Source organism: Phoxinus phoxinus (assembly GCF_949152265.1).
Source record: "Phoxinus phoxinus genome assembly, chromosome: 8".
Lineage (NCBI taxonomy): Eukaryota > Metazoa > Chordata > Actinopteri > Cypriniformes > Leuciscidae > Phoxinus > Phoxinus phoxinus.
In genome coordinates, this window is record NC_136883.1 from 2,968,456 (window position 1) to 2,982,552 (window position 14,097).

At 43.8% G+C, this 14,097-nt stretch overlaps 1 protein-coding gene across 9 annotated transcripts in view; it reads left to right on the forward strand.

The window, feature by feature from the left end:
* The first annotated feature begins 8,838 nt into the window (after positions 1 to 8,838).
* The window catches only part of st3gal4 (ST3 beta-galactoside alpha-2,3-sialyltransferase 4), a 46,399-nt gene continuing 41,140 nt past the window's right edge, over positions 8,839 to 14,097 (forward strand). For 3 of the 9 annotated variants that reach the window (XM_079620854.1, XM_079620857.1, XM_079620859.1), the window contains exon 1: positions 9,689 to 10,055. The gene's annotated coding sequence lies outside the window, so the exon portion shown is untranslated. Of the gene's footprint in view, positions 8,897 to 9,672; positions 10,056 to 14,097 lie in introns of those variants that run through there. The other 6 variants (XM_079620852.1, XM_079620856.1, XM_079620851.1 and 3 more) reach the window with 4 other exon arrangements.

The following is a 14,097-nucleotide window of genomic DNA, read 5'->3' on the forward strand; positions in this document are numbered from 1 at the left end:
AACCCAATCGCAGACAGTAGTCAAGGCAACACGATTTATTATACAAATAACAGGGAAAACAAAGCCCACGAGGGGGCAAAACAGGACAGGACTATGGTGACTAACTAGACAAAGACACTGACAAAATACTAGAAGACAAACAACTGATACTAGAAATAGCTCAACAAGGTTACTCACAAACTTGACATGGATTAACAATGAACCGACACAGGACAGCAAACACAAGGGGATTAAATAGGGAGACTAATGATAACAAAACAGGTGACACAGGTAAAGCAATAATGACGAGACTAATGATAACAACAGGTGACACAGGTAAAGCAATAATGACTAACGAGGAGAACAAGGAGGGCGGGGCTAGAAGACGAGACAACACAAGCACATGGCCCAACAAGGCCATGTGTTTGCACATAAAACATGGGTCTGTCATGATCCTGCCTCAAGACCTAAAGAAAGACGATGACTAGATGGCAGAATCATGACAGAACCCCCACCTTAAGGAGCGGCTTCCAGACGCTCCTCAAGGGTACATCAAACACGGGACATGACGGACTGAGACAAAGACACAAACCAACTAAACATGACAAATAACATTAAAGGCAGACACGAAAACACAACGACAGGGTTGGGGTGCAACAATAAAAATAACAAACACTGGAGGGGGGGCGGAGGAACAAGAGAGTTCATAGGGGAATGTCCAGGGTGGGTGGGTGGGACTGTGGTCTTGGGTTTACGGGGTGAGGGTTGAGGGCGAGGAATCCGGGCGGGCTTGGATGGGGACACACGAGGAACAGTCTTGGGGGAAACAGTTCGGGGCGGAGTGCAGACAGGGCTGACCGGGGAAACACAAGGCGACTTGATAGGGACAACAGGGGGCGACGATACGGGACGAATCTTGATGGGGGAAACAGTAGGAGATGAAGCAGGACTCAAGACAGGGGATGTAGTAGGTGGCTGGGCAGTGAAGAGAGGCAATGCAGCAGCAGACTGCGGAGCTGGAACCGGGTCATAGAATTCTGCAGACGAATCAGAACCAGCGCTCCTCACATCAGACTCGGAAGATGCGCTTCTCATGTCCGATTCAGGATTTGCGTTCACTGCAGCCGACTCAGGAACAGCAATCCGAGCAGCCGACTCAGGAACAGCAATCCGAGCAGCCGACTCAGGAACAGCAATCCGAGCAGCCGACTCAGGAACAGTCTTCTCTGCAGCTCTAGGCACGGGGTCTGGGGACAAAACAGGCTTGACAGGGACTTCTAGGATCTGGACGAGACGTGACAAATAATCAGACAGGGTCTTGGCAGCAATGACGACAGGCATCTCCTGACTAGCTGAAACTGACTGTAACACTGCTTTAGCAGCAGAATCAGCCGCGGCTCTCTCTTCAGCTCTCACGACTGCAGACTCATGAGCAACCCTCTCTGCTGCCGGCACTGGAACAGCGTTGACTGAAGCGGGCACTTGAACAGCGTTGACTGAAGCGGGCACTGGAACAGCGTAGACTGAAGCGGGCTCTGGAACAGCGTTGACTGAAGCGGGCTCTGGAACAGCGTTGACTGAAGCGGGCTCTGGAACAGCGTTGACTGAAGCGGGCTCTGGAACAGCGTTGACTGAAGCGGGCTCTGGAACAGCGTTGACTGAAGCGGGCTCTGGAACAGCGTTGACTGAAGCGGGCTCTGGAACAGCGTTGACTGAAGCGGGCTCTGGAACAGCGTTGACTGAAGCGGGCTCTGGAACAGCGTTGACTGAAGCGGGCTCTGGAGCGGCGTTCACTGCTGCAGCGGGCTCTACTCCAGGCAGAGACGAAGGACGGGGGGCTCCCTTCCTCCTCTTTCTCCTTGGCCGCGGAGCAGAGACCAAAACCGGGCTTGTGACCAGTAGGGGAAGCTCAGCAGGGACCGTAACTGGTGCTGGGAGGACAGACTCTGGCAGGGTTGACTCCGTCGCTGAAGACTCCGAAGCAGACTCCCACGAGATCCGTCTCCCTCGCTTGCCGCGGAGACCTACAGGTGCGGATGACGCATCAGGAGTCGAAGTGGGGCACCCCTGTTCCTCCTGCGTAACAACGCCTAAGACGCGACCCTCCGGGATCACAGACAGCCTGGCAGGGGGTGACGACACGGTGGGACCCTGCGGCTCCCTTTGACACAAACAGTCCACCATGTCCCGGAACGGGCGATGAACCAGCCTCTCCCGTTCAGCCAGAGGAGGGGGAACATTGAGACCCGCGACGAGGTAGCGGTTGACGAGGATCTCAGGTAAGAAAAGCCTCCTTGCTTCCACGGCCTGGACATATCTCCTCAGGGACCGCTCTCCCTGGGGAGGGAAAGGAAGCTTGCCCAACTTGCTGTCGGCAATAGCCGACTGCCACCAAAATTCCTGGTCAGTCGACTGTCGTAAAGCAGGAACAGACATACAGTCTGCTGGGTTCTGTATAGGTCGGTTCATTCTGTTATGAGGGTGGAGGAAGGACGAACCCAATCGCAGACAGTAGTCAAGGCAACACGATTTATTATACAAATAACAGGGAAAACAAAGCCCACGAGGGGGCAAAACAGGACAGGACTATGGTGACTAACTAGACAAAGACACTGACAAAATACTAGAAGACAAACAACTGATACTAGAAATAGCTCAACAAGGTTACTCACAAACTTGACATGGATTAACAATGAACCGACACAGGACAGCAAACACAAGGGGATTAAATAGGGAGACTAATGATAACAAAACAGGTGACACAGGTAAAGCAATAATGACGAGACTAATGATAACAACAGGTGACACAGGTAAAGCAATAATGACTAACGAGGAGAACAAGGAGGGCGGGGCTAGAAGACGAGACAACACAAGCACATGGCCCAACAAGGCCATGTGTTTGCACATAAAACATGGGTCTGTCATGATCCTGCCTCAAGACCTAAAGAAAGACGATGACTAGATGGCAGAATCATGACAGTCCGCTGTGTTTACCTGTGTCCGCTGTGTTGTGTGTTTACCTGTGTCCACTGTGTTGTGTGTTTACCTGTGTCAGCTGTGTTGTGTGTTTACCTGTGTCAGCTGTGTTGTGTGTTTACCTGTGTCAGCTGTGTTGTGTGTTTACCTGTGTCCGCTGTGTTGTGTGTTTACCTGTGTCAGCTGTGTTGTGTGTTTACCTGTGTTCGCTGTGTCCGCTGTGTTTACCTGTGTCCGCTGTGTTGTGTGTTTACCTGTGTCAGCTGTGTTGTGTGTGTACCTGTGTCAGCTGTGTTGTGTGTTTACCTGTGTCCGCTGTGTCCGCTGTGTTTACCTGTGTCCGCTGTGTTGTGTGTTTACCTGTGTCAGCTGTGTTGTGTGTGTACCTGTGTCAGCTGTGTTTTGTGTTTACCTGTCAGCTGCATTGTGTGTACCTGTGTCAGCTGTGTTGTGTGTGTACCTGTGTCAGCTGTGTCCGCTGTGTTTACCTGTGTCAGCTGTGTTGTGTGTTTACCTGTGTCCGCTGTGTTGTGTGTTTACCTGTGTCCGCTGTGTCCGCTGTGTTTACCTGTGTCCGCTGTGTTGTGTGTTTACCTGTGTCAGCTGTGTTGTGTGTGTACCTGTGTCAGCTGTGTTTTGTGTTTACCTGTCAGCTGCATTGTGTGTACCTGTGTCAGCTGTGTTGTGTGTGTACCTGTGTCAGCTGTGTCCGCTGTGTTTACCTGTGTCAGCTGTGTTGTGTTTACCTGTGTCAGCTGTGTTGTGTGTTTACCTGTGTCCGCTGTGTTGTGTGTTTACCTGTGTCCACTGTGTTGTGTGTTTACCTGTGTCAGCTGTGTTGTGTGTTTACCTGTGTCCGCTGTGTTGTGTGTTTACCTGTGTCAGCTGTGTTGTGTGTTTACCTGTGTCCGCTGTGTTGTGTGTTTACCTGTGTCCGCTGTGTCCGCTGTGTTTACCTGTGTCCGCTGTGTTGTGTGTTTACCTGTGTCAGCTGTGTTGTGTGTGTACCTGTGTCAGCTGTGTTGTGTGTTTACCTGTGTCCGCTGTGTCCGCTGTGTTTACCTGTGTCCGCTGTGTTGTGTGTTTACCTGTGTCAGCTGTGTTTTGTGTTTACCTGTCAGCTGCATTGTGTGTACCTGTGTCAGCTGTGTTGTGTGTGTACCTGTGTCAGCTGTGTCCGCTGTGTTTACCTGTGTCAGCTGTGTTGTGTGTTTACCTGTGTCCGCTGTGTCCGCTGTGTTTACCTGTGTCCGCTGTGTTGTGTGTTTACCTGTGTCCGCTGTGTTGTTTGTTTACCTGTGTCAGCTGTGTTGTGTGTTTACCTGTGTCAGCTGTGTCCGCTGTGTTTACCTGTGTCCGCTGTGTTGTGTTTACCCGTGTCAGCTGTGTTGTGTGTTTACCTGTGTCCGCTGTGTTGTGTGTTTACCTGTGTCCGCTGTGTTGTGTGTTTACCTGTGTCCGCTGTGTTTACCTGTGTCAACCGTGTTGTGTGTTTACCTGTGTCCGCTGTGTTGTGTGTTTACCTGTGTCCGCTGTGTTGTGTGTTTCCCTGTGTCAGCGGTGTTGTGTGTTTACCTGTGTCTGCTGTGTTGTGTGTTTACCTGTGTCCGCTGTGTTGTGTGTTTACCTGTGTCCGCTGTGTTGTGTGTTTACCTGTGTCCGCTGTGTTGTGTGTTTACCTGTGTCCGCTGTGTCCGCTGTGTTGTGTGTTTACCTGTGTCCGCTGTGTTGTGTGTTTACCTGTGTCAGCTGTGTTGTGTGTTTACCTGTGTCAGCGGTGTTGTGTGTTTACCTGTGTCCGCTGTGTCCGCTGTGTTGTGTGTTTACCTGTGTCTGCTGTGTTGTGTGTTTACCTGTGTCCGCTGTGTTGTGTGTTTCCCTGTGTCAGCGGTGTTGTGTGTTTACCTGTGTCAGCTGTGTTGTGTGTTTACCTGTGTCCGCTGTGTTGTGTGTTTCCCTGTGTCAGTGGTGTTGTGTGTTTACCTGTGTCAGCTGTGTTGTGTGTTTACCTGTGATACATGTAAGTCGTAAGAAGATCCTTTTAAAAGAAAGATCTATAATAGCTACTGGTTGATATAAAATACGTCCGACTGTTTGCACTATATTTTATTTTTTATTTTTTATTTTCCAAACTGTGATTTTAGGAAGATTTTATTAATTTTTAGGGCTGTCTGATTGGAAGAGATTTTGAAGGGGAACGGGAGAGCTTCACTCCGACGAGGCGAGTGAAGATTAGCTATACTATGGAGAGTATAGAGGTTCGCTGTTTGTTTAAAACAGCAAAAGTGAAACGTGCTCTATGGGGGCCCCATTGGGCTATACTGGTGAAAGACACCACCCCAGTAGAGGACGTCCCTGGATTAGGTCCAGTGGCACCGCAAACCTGCTCAATCACTTCCATCTCAGATAGGGGTGATTATTAATTATCAGGGCTGTCTGATTGGAAGAGATTTTGAAGGGGAACGGGAGAGCTTCACTCCGACGAGGCGAGTGAAGATTATCTATACTACGGAGAGTATAGAGGTTCGCTGTTTGTTTAAAACAGCAAAAGTGAAACATGCTCTGTGGGGGCCCATTGGGCAATACTGGTGTAAGACACCACCCCAGTAGAGGACGTCCCTGGATTGTAGGTCCAGTGGCACCGCAAACCTGCTCAATCACTTCCATCTCAGACACGGTTTTAATTATTCTTATTTCTTTTGATTATTTTAATTTCTTCTATGTAAAGCACTTTGAATTACCACTGTTTAGCTTTGCATTTACTGAATGAGCACTGTGCCACTGTTCGTCCGACTGTTTGCACTGTATTTTATTTTCTAAACTGTTTTAATTATTCTTATTTCTTTTATTATCTATGTAATTATTTTAATTTCTTCTATGTAAAGCACTTTGAATTACCACTGTGTATGAAATGTGCTATATAAATAAACTTGCCTTGCCTTGCCTTGTGTCAGCTGTGTTGTGTGTTTGCCTGTGTCAGCTGTGTTGTGTGTTTACCTGTGTCAGCTGCGTTGTGTGTTTACCTGTGTCAGTTGTGTTGTGTGTTTACCTGTGTCAGCTGCGTTGTGTGTTTACCTGTGTCAGCTGTGTTGTGTGTTTACCTGTGTCAGCTGTGTTGTGTGTTTCCCTGTGTCAGCTGTGTTGTGTGTTTACCTGTGTCAGCTGCGTTGTGTGTTTACCTGTGTCAGCTGTGTTGTGTGTTTACCTGTGTCAGCTGCGTTGTGTGTTTACCTGTGTCAGTTGTGTTGTGTGTTTACCTGTGTCCGCTGTGTTGTGTGTTTACCTGTGTCCGCTGTGTTGTGTGTTTACCCGTGTCAGCTGTGTTGTGTGTTTACCTGTGTCAGCTGTGTTGTGTGTTTACCTGTGTCAGCTGTTTTGTGTGTTTACCTGTGTCCGCTGTGTTGTGTGTTTACCTGTGTCAGCTGTGTTGTGTGTTTACCTGTGTCCGCTGTGTTGTGTGTTTACCTGTGTCAGCTGTGTTTTGTGTTTCCCTGTGTCAGCTGTGTTGTGTGTTTACCTGTGTCAGCTGCATTGTGTGTACCTGTGTCAGCTGTGTTGTGTGTTTACCTGTGTCAGCTGTGTTGTGTGTTTACCTGTGTCAGCTGTGTTGTGTGTTTACCTGTGTCAGCTGTGTTGTGTGTTTCCCTGTGTCAGCTGTGTTGTGTGTTTACCTGTGTCAGCTGCATTGTGTTTACCTGTGTCAGCTGCATTGTGTGTACCTGTGTCAGCTGTGTTGTGTGTTTACCTGTGTCAGCTGTGTTGTGTGTTTACCTGTGTCAGCTGTGTTGTGTGTTTACCTGTGTCAGCTGTGTTGTGTGTTTACCTGTGTCAGCTGCGTTGTGTGTTTACCTGTGTCAGATGTGTTGTGTGTTTACCTGTGTCCGCTGTGTTGTGTGTTTACCTGTGTCAGCTGTGTTGTGTGTTTACCTGTGTCAGCTGTGTTGTGTGTTTACCTGTGTCAGCTGTGTTGTGTGTTTACCTGTGTCAGCTGTGTTGTGTGTTTACCTGTGTCCGCTGTGTTGTGTGTTTACCTGTGTCAGCTGTGTTTTGTGTTTACCTGTCAGCTGCATTGTGTGTACCTGTGTCAGCTGTGTTGTGTGTTTACCTGTGTCAGCTGTGTTGTGTGTTTACCTGTGTCAGCTGTGTTGTGTGTTTACCTGTGTCCGCTGTGTTGTGTGTTTGCGTGTGTCAGCTGTGTTGTGTGTTTACCTGTGTCAGCTGTGTTGTGTGTTTACCTGTGTCCGCTGTGTTGTGTGTTTGCCTGTGTCAGCTGTGTTGTGTGTTTACCTGTGTCAGCTGTGTTGTGTGTTTACCTGTGTCAGCTGTGTTGTGTGTTTGCCTGTGTCAGCTGTGTTGTGTGTTTACCTGTGTCAGCTGTGTTGTGTGTTTACCTGTGTCCGCTGTGTTGTGTGTTTGCCTGTGTCAGCTGTGTTGTGTGTTTACCTGTGTCCGCTGTGTTGTGTGTTTACCTGTGTCAGCTGTGTTGTGTGTTTACCTGTGTCAGCGGTGTTGTGTGTTTACCTGTGTCAGCTGCGTTGTGTGTTTACCTGTGTCAGCTGCGTTGTGTGTTTACCTGTGTCAGCGGTGTTGTGTGTTTACCTGTGTCAGCGGTGTTGTGTGTTTACCTGTGTCAGCTGCGTTGTGTGTTTACCTGTGTCAGCTGCGTTGTGTGTTTACCTGTGTCAGCTGCGTTGTGTGTTTACCTGTGTCAGCTGCGTTGTGTGTTTACCTGTGTCAGCTGCGTTGTGTGTTTACCTGTGTCAGCTGTGTTGTGTGTTTACCTGTGTCCGCTGTGTTGTGTGTTTACCTGTGTCAGCTGTGTTGTGTGTTTACCTGTGTCCGCTGTGTTGTGTGTTTACCTGTGTCTGCTGTGTTGTGTATTTACCTGTGTCAGCTGTGTCCGCTGTGTTTACCTGTGTCCGCTGTGTTGTGTGTTTACCTGTGTCAGCTGTGTTGTGTGTTTACCCAACCCGATCTCACGGCAATTCGTACGAATTTTACGAGGTGGCTAATTCGTACCAATTCATACGACCTCACTCGTACGAATTGGTACGTTTTTTGCTAAATCGTACATATTTTACGATTTGCCAAAATCGTATGAATTCATACGAATGACCTACCCCTGACCCCGCCCCTAAACCCAACCGTCACGTGGGTTTAGACAAATCGTACAAATTCGTACGAGTGAGGTCGTACAAATTCGTACGAATTAGCCACCTTTTAATCACTTAAATTCGTACGAATTGGTCGTGAGATAGCTATGGTTTACCTGTGTCTGCTGTGTTGTGTGTTTACCTGTGTCTGCTGTGTTGTGTATTTACCGGTGTCAGTGTTGTGTGTTTACCTGTTGTCGATGCCTCGAGAGAAAAGAAAGTGCAGAGCGCGAAAGCACCAAAGTGACTGAAGGATTGCCGTAAAGCAGTATCTCTGGTCGATGTGTATGACGTCTTTGACATTTTAAAGCAAATAAGTGACTCCCCCAAAATCTATCACGCAGCAATGTGTAATTTCTTTGCATCTCCTTTCGAATACAACATTCAAATTACTAGACAAAACATTATATCCTGAGAAAAGTGGATTTTGAGGGGTAAAGCTCCATAGACCTCCATTCATTCTGCACTCGTCCTGTGAGTGGCAGTTCTCCCCATATTAGACATTCTCTGGGTGAACTAACCCTTTAAAACCTTTGCTGGCGACAGTTCACCTCTTTATCTTTCTTTATCTTTTATAGAAATCAGGAGTTTCAGTCCATCCATAATGGTTGGTGAATCCAATATTTGTAAAGTGGAGTTGGTTTTCCCAGCTATTGACGTAATGACTTGCACAATACTGTTGCCAAACCACCCTGGATAGTACCTCCTTTTTTTAACTAAATAAATCAATATTTTCCTAAACAGTGTTCAGTTTGGAAGGTTTGAAGGCTGAGTAGTATATCAACACGGTAAGTCCTCTCTCATCGCATTTGTGTGAATAAATGTGAAGATTCCTCGTGATGTATAAAATTTTGTTTATTTTCTAAACTTTTTTTAAGGTAATTAATTTTAATTTAATTATGTTTACAAATATGATTTTTTGGACTAAAACAACTTTTCCACAGCCCTCTTCAACTCTCTTATTGTCAGATAAAAACAAATGTACTGATTTTAATAGTAATCTTAAGGCCTATAATGATGAACTTTTGGGAACTTTGTTTAGCTCATTTTACTTGTGTGTCCAAATTATAAGATATCAAATTAATTAGTTCCAACATAACGAAGGAAGACTTGAGCTATTAATTAAAAAAATTATATTAAACAGTGAACTTGGTTTGAAATGTGTGAGAATATGTGGTGGAAAATTAATCTATCTATCTATCTATCTATCTATCTATCTATCTATCTATCTATCTATCTATCTATCTATCTATCTATCTATCTATCTATCTATCTATCTATCTATCTATCCTTGCTAATTTGTCAATTTGTGTAAATTGGCTGCCATTTAAAAACACAATTTAAAATGTTTTGCCCTGGATGAAAGACCTTTTGTGACCTTATAACGGGGTACGTTTTCCCAATGTAACTACTATTAGGCTACAGTCAGCTATGAAGCAGCGAAACGATTAATAAGACAACACACGTGTCCATCAAATTAAATGAATATATCAAGTACAATTTCCACAATAACATGAACGACTGAAGTTTCTCACACATCCATCCACCAGTCGTTCGCGAATGCGCATGCGCCGGCGGACAGTCTTCAGTGGGTACTGGGCAGGGTACACTCTGTGCAGTACAGTGATGAATGGTGACCCCACTGAACGAGGCTCACGAAAACAGCGACCGAAAGATTTTAATATTGTTGGGAGAGCCAAAAAAGCGATTGTTTCCATCCGGCGTATTTCAACGTGACGCTAAAATCAGTGAAGTCATCTAACGGCGCATCCCATTTGAAGAGCAAAGACGCCCGTGCGCGCGCACTGAATATCTCAACTTTCCCCGTATGATGTGACTGTACAGCGAGCTCGATCTGGGGGGAGAGGGGGGACTCTCCGGACAATCCACGTTCAATTTACGGACTTATCATTGTGTTTTTATTGACATCTAGATACGTGCGTGCTGGTAAGTTGATTTACGTCTCATCCACAGTAAGTTTAGCTCGTTGAGCTGTGTCTCAAAATCTTCTGCGCTGCCTTTATACTCCGTGTTGATGAGACCCGAACATGCTGTCGATGTGGGCAGTTCACTAAGTTTTGAGACAAGTCTACATCTGTGGCCTCGAGTTGAAACTGAAAAGGAATACATAAGTGATTTTTGAGCAGTTATTAACATTGTTTTCGGCATAATGTCTGTCAGCAACATCAGAATGTTACATTGTTTCCAGTGTAACATTGAACGTCATCATAGAACATAGAATGTTACATTGTTTCCAATGTTACAGAGTAACAGTGTCAAAGACCTCTTATATATCTTCTTTTTTTTTACTAAGATTTATCGGGTAAACAGTTTTTAAAGGCGTTGTTGAGTTGATGATGCAATATCGATCCGTTAGTTGGTGATGAAGAAGTTGTGTCTACCGGTAGTTGGTTTTCTGTCATTTACCTGACGCTTTTATCGGTCACACTTTAGAATACTGTTCCGTCAATAATTAAAAACTACATAACAAATGAGTAATGCACTATTAACACTGTAACAATCAACATTTTTACTTCAGGCTGTGTTATCTAAAATTTCACAAGGGGTTCTTTTGAAAGATTGACCTTTAGATATAAGTTTGGGTGCGCGGTGATAAGCGTATCGGCCGAACAACAGTGGCCTAATACCAAACACCCTTCCTATACCATTACACACAGTGGAAGTAAACATGGAGAAAAAAAATACATATAAATAAGTACATATACATATCACTCAGATATTATATGAAACCTACAGACCTATATGCACTCAATTAAATACTTAAACTCCTTGACTCCTTTTAAGAAATATACCTAAACTAATGTGGCAGTGTCACAACACTATTAACTAAACTAACAAGAAACCGTGAAGAAGGATGTGTAGTAACACTTGTGTCATCATCACTATCCAAAACCTTAAAAAATCTCAAAAGCTTAGTGACTTCATCCAATATTAGACAGTTTTCACTTTATTTTCATGTTTCAAAGAGTTATCATGCTTTTCATTTTAGAAAACTGATCCAAATCATTAGCAATTCCTCCTGAAGGGATTTGGTTATACTTGAGTCATTACTAATGGGTTACCATGATCTTTACTTTAAAATTAATTATACATTATTCACATTAGTTATTAACCTGTATTTAGTAGCTCCTAGTCATTTGGGAGGTATGAAAAAATATTACTGATAACGATCTGTATGGAAGTAAAATAATGACAAATGTTTTTGAAATAAAAAAGCCTGTTGAATTGCACTACTTGAAAAAAATATGCATTGCATTAACCCTGCTTGCATGGGCGCGCATTTTTATGGGCTGAAATTCAACATGTGTGTATATTTAAGCTGTGAATATTCCAATTCAAAACATTTCAAACACATTTTCATTATTACAATTTTTTTTTTTCAATAATCCATATTCACCTTTCAGATTTCACTTCCAAAATATTCAAACTGTTTAAAAATACAACCTATAATATTCAACAAGCAATTTTCAGTCCATTTTATTTCGCTTCCACAAATTCAGTGGTTCAAATTCGACAGTAAATTCAACAGTGACATCCAGGAACTGCAGGAAAAGCAGTAGATTACCGAGCATAATCTCCATCTGCTGTTAATCAAGCTCACCAGCAGGGGGTGCAAGCGCGTGTTGTTGACGAAGACCAGAGCAACAGTTAGAGCAAGCCATTCATTCATAAAAACTGATTTATAGAAATGTAAGTGCATTTGTGATTATTATGAGGGCTGTTTTTATGTTTAATTCCGTGTCTTCACGGTCCCTGTGTAGCCTACATGCATCATTCTCTACCGTGAGCGAGATTATAATGTTATTCCCCCAATGCTGATGTACAGAACAAATGTTACATTTGAGGTAGACATATATTTCTCTTGGTTGTTTAGTTGCCTTAACTTTATATTGCGGCGATGTACTGCAGTTCTAGGGTTTCCCTCAATAATTCAGGATTGATAGACATATAAAACGCTTAGCTTAATGGACTAATACAGTGATATAAAAGACCAAACTCGCACCTTATTGAGGCTGTGTACTATATGGCTACAGGCAAGCAGATTGACTCAGAATATGAACTTAACGTGCAAAGTTTCCCGCTGATCACAGCATTTCCCAGTGATATATTTCAAAAACATTTGGCATTATTTTACTTCCATAGATCTACCACATTCAATTGAGCGTTATAAATGACTGATTCGTTAATTCTTGTTAATTAATAGTAGTTGGTTGAATGTTAATAGTGCATTACTCGTTTGGTCCTGTGTAGTTATTCATAAATGATGGACCAGTATCTATACTCTTGCATGTTTATGGTCTTAATTGGTCTTGTTGGTCTCCCAGACTGGCCAAGCCAGTCTATATCTGTGGCCTATCAGCAAAAAAGTCTCCAAACCCCTTTAAAACCAGCCAACAGACCAGTAAAAATCATACTGAGATGTTTTCTGGTCTTAGCTGAGTTACGCTGGTCTACTCTCCCAGCCTGGCCAAGCAACTGTTCATCTGGTCTAACTGCTAACTGGTTTAGCTGTCCAGAAACTCTCTAACACCAGTTAAGACTAGGCTTCAGCTTTTAGCAGTGTGTACACTACTCCTTCTTTGTAAAACTCATTTTATTTAATGTATCACGCTGTTGTAAATGCAAACTGTGAATGAGCTGAAATTGAGCCCAGTGTCAAAATTAATCTATGGCATTTTGCAAGCCAAATGTAAAAGATGGTGATTTGCAAACTTGTCTGACAGAAATGCAAATATGTCAGGGAAAATTTAAGTACAAGGTTTGTAACTCTTTTTTAATCATAAAAGTTGATTTGTTTCTTCGTATTATTATTATTTATCATTATAATAATTTTATTATCTGCATGTCCTTGACATCATCCCAGAGTCATTCTTACTGTATCCACGGGCACAGACCAATCACGTGAATTTGTGAATTTGTCATCCACAGTGGTTTATCTGTACAAAAGCAACCTTTTATGCTGCTTAAAGGCAAAAATTAATATTAGCCCATGATTTACTCACCCTGAACCCATCCTAGGTCTATATGACATTCTTCTTTCAGACGAATACAATCGAAGTTAAAGATTAATATAACTAGCTTAGAGTTTTATCTAAGCTAGTTATTTTAGTCAATAAAGTTTTAAATATGGATATTTCTCTTACACGAACACATTGCTTCACTTCATCGCTTCCCTTCATCGCTTGGCCCCCCCCCCCCCCCCCCCCCCCCCGCAGGGCTCCAGACTAACTTTTTTCACTAGGAGCACAGTGGCCCCCAACTGAGAACCAAATATTCACATTTCTACTAATTTCAAGTGTATTACTAATAAATACTTTGATAATAGATGCAGAAATTGCAATGCCTTTGTGCTCTGATTTAACGTTACAGCCTCTTTTCTTCTAAAAGCAACCGGCAGTTGATTTATTAACATGTCACAGCATACTCTATGCTTGAGGCTAAGATTGTGTTTAAATATAGTATTGTGTTTAAACTGTGAAGTGCCTGCACTGTCGGCAAACTTCGTGTTCCCCGCAGTTATGGGGTAGCGACTGCAACATTCGCAGTTTATGGAATTCGTCTTCTTACAGTACTACCTCAACCAGTCTTCCCGAACATGGTGGGTTCGGCCTTTTTCGCCACTAAAACCTCTCACTCTGAATCATCATCCGACTGTGACACTGTACTAGGGCTGCAACGTTTCAAATAGCTCACGGTTCAGTTTGTATCACGGTTTTAGGTTCACGGTTTCGGTATGATTCGGTATGTGTTCAGGGGAAAAAAAGACTAGGCCTACTGTCAAAAAAAAAAAGAAAATAAGAACAAATAATCTAACCAAGCAAAAGCACAAATAAATACAATAGAGCAAAGATAGCCTACTAATATTATAAACTATGCTTGTCAGGTCTAACATTAGTTTTCAGGTACAGAAATTGAATAAAATAATCAAATGTAAAATAATATTGCATATTTGACTGTATAAATTAAA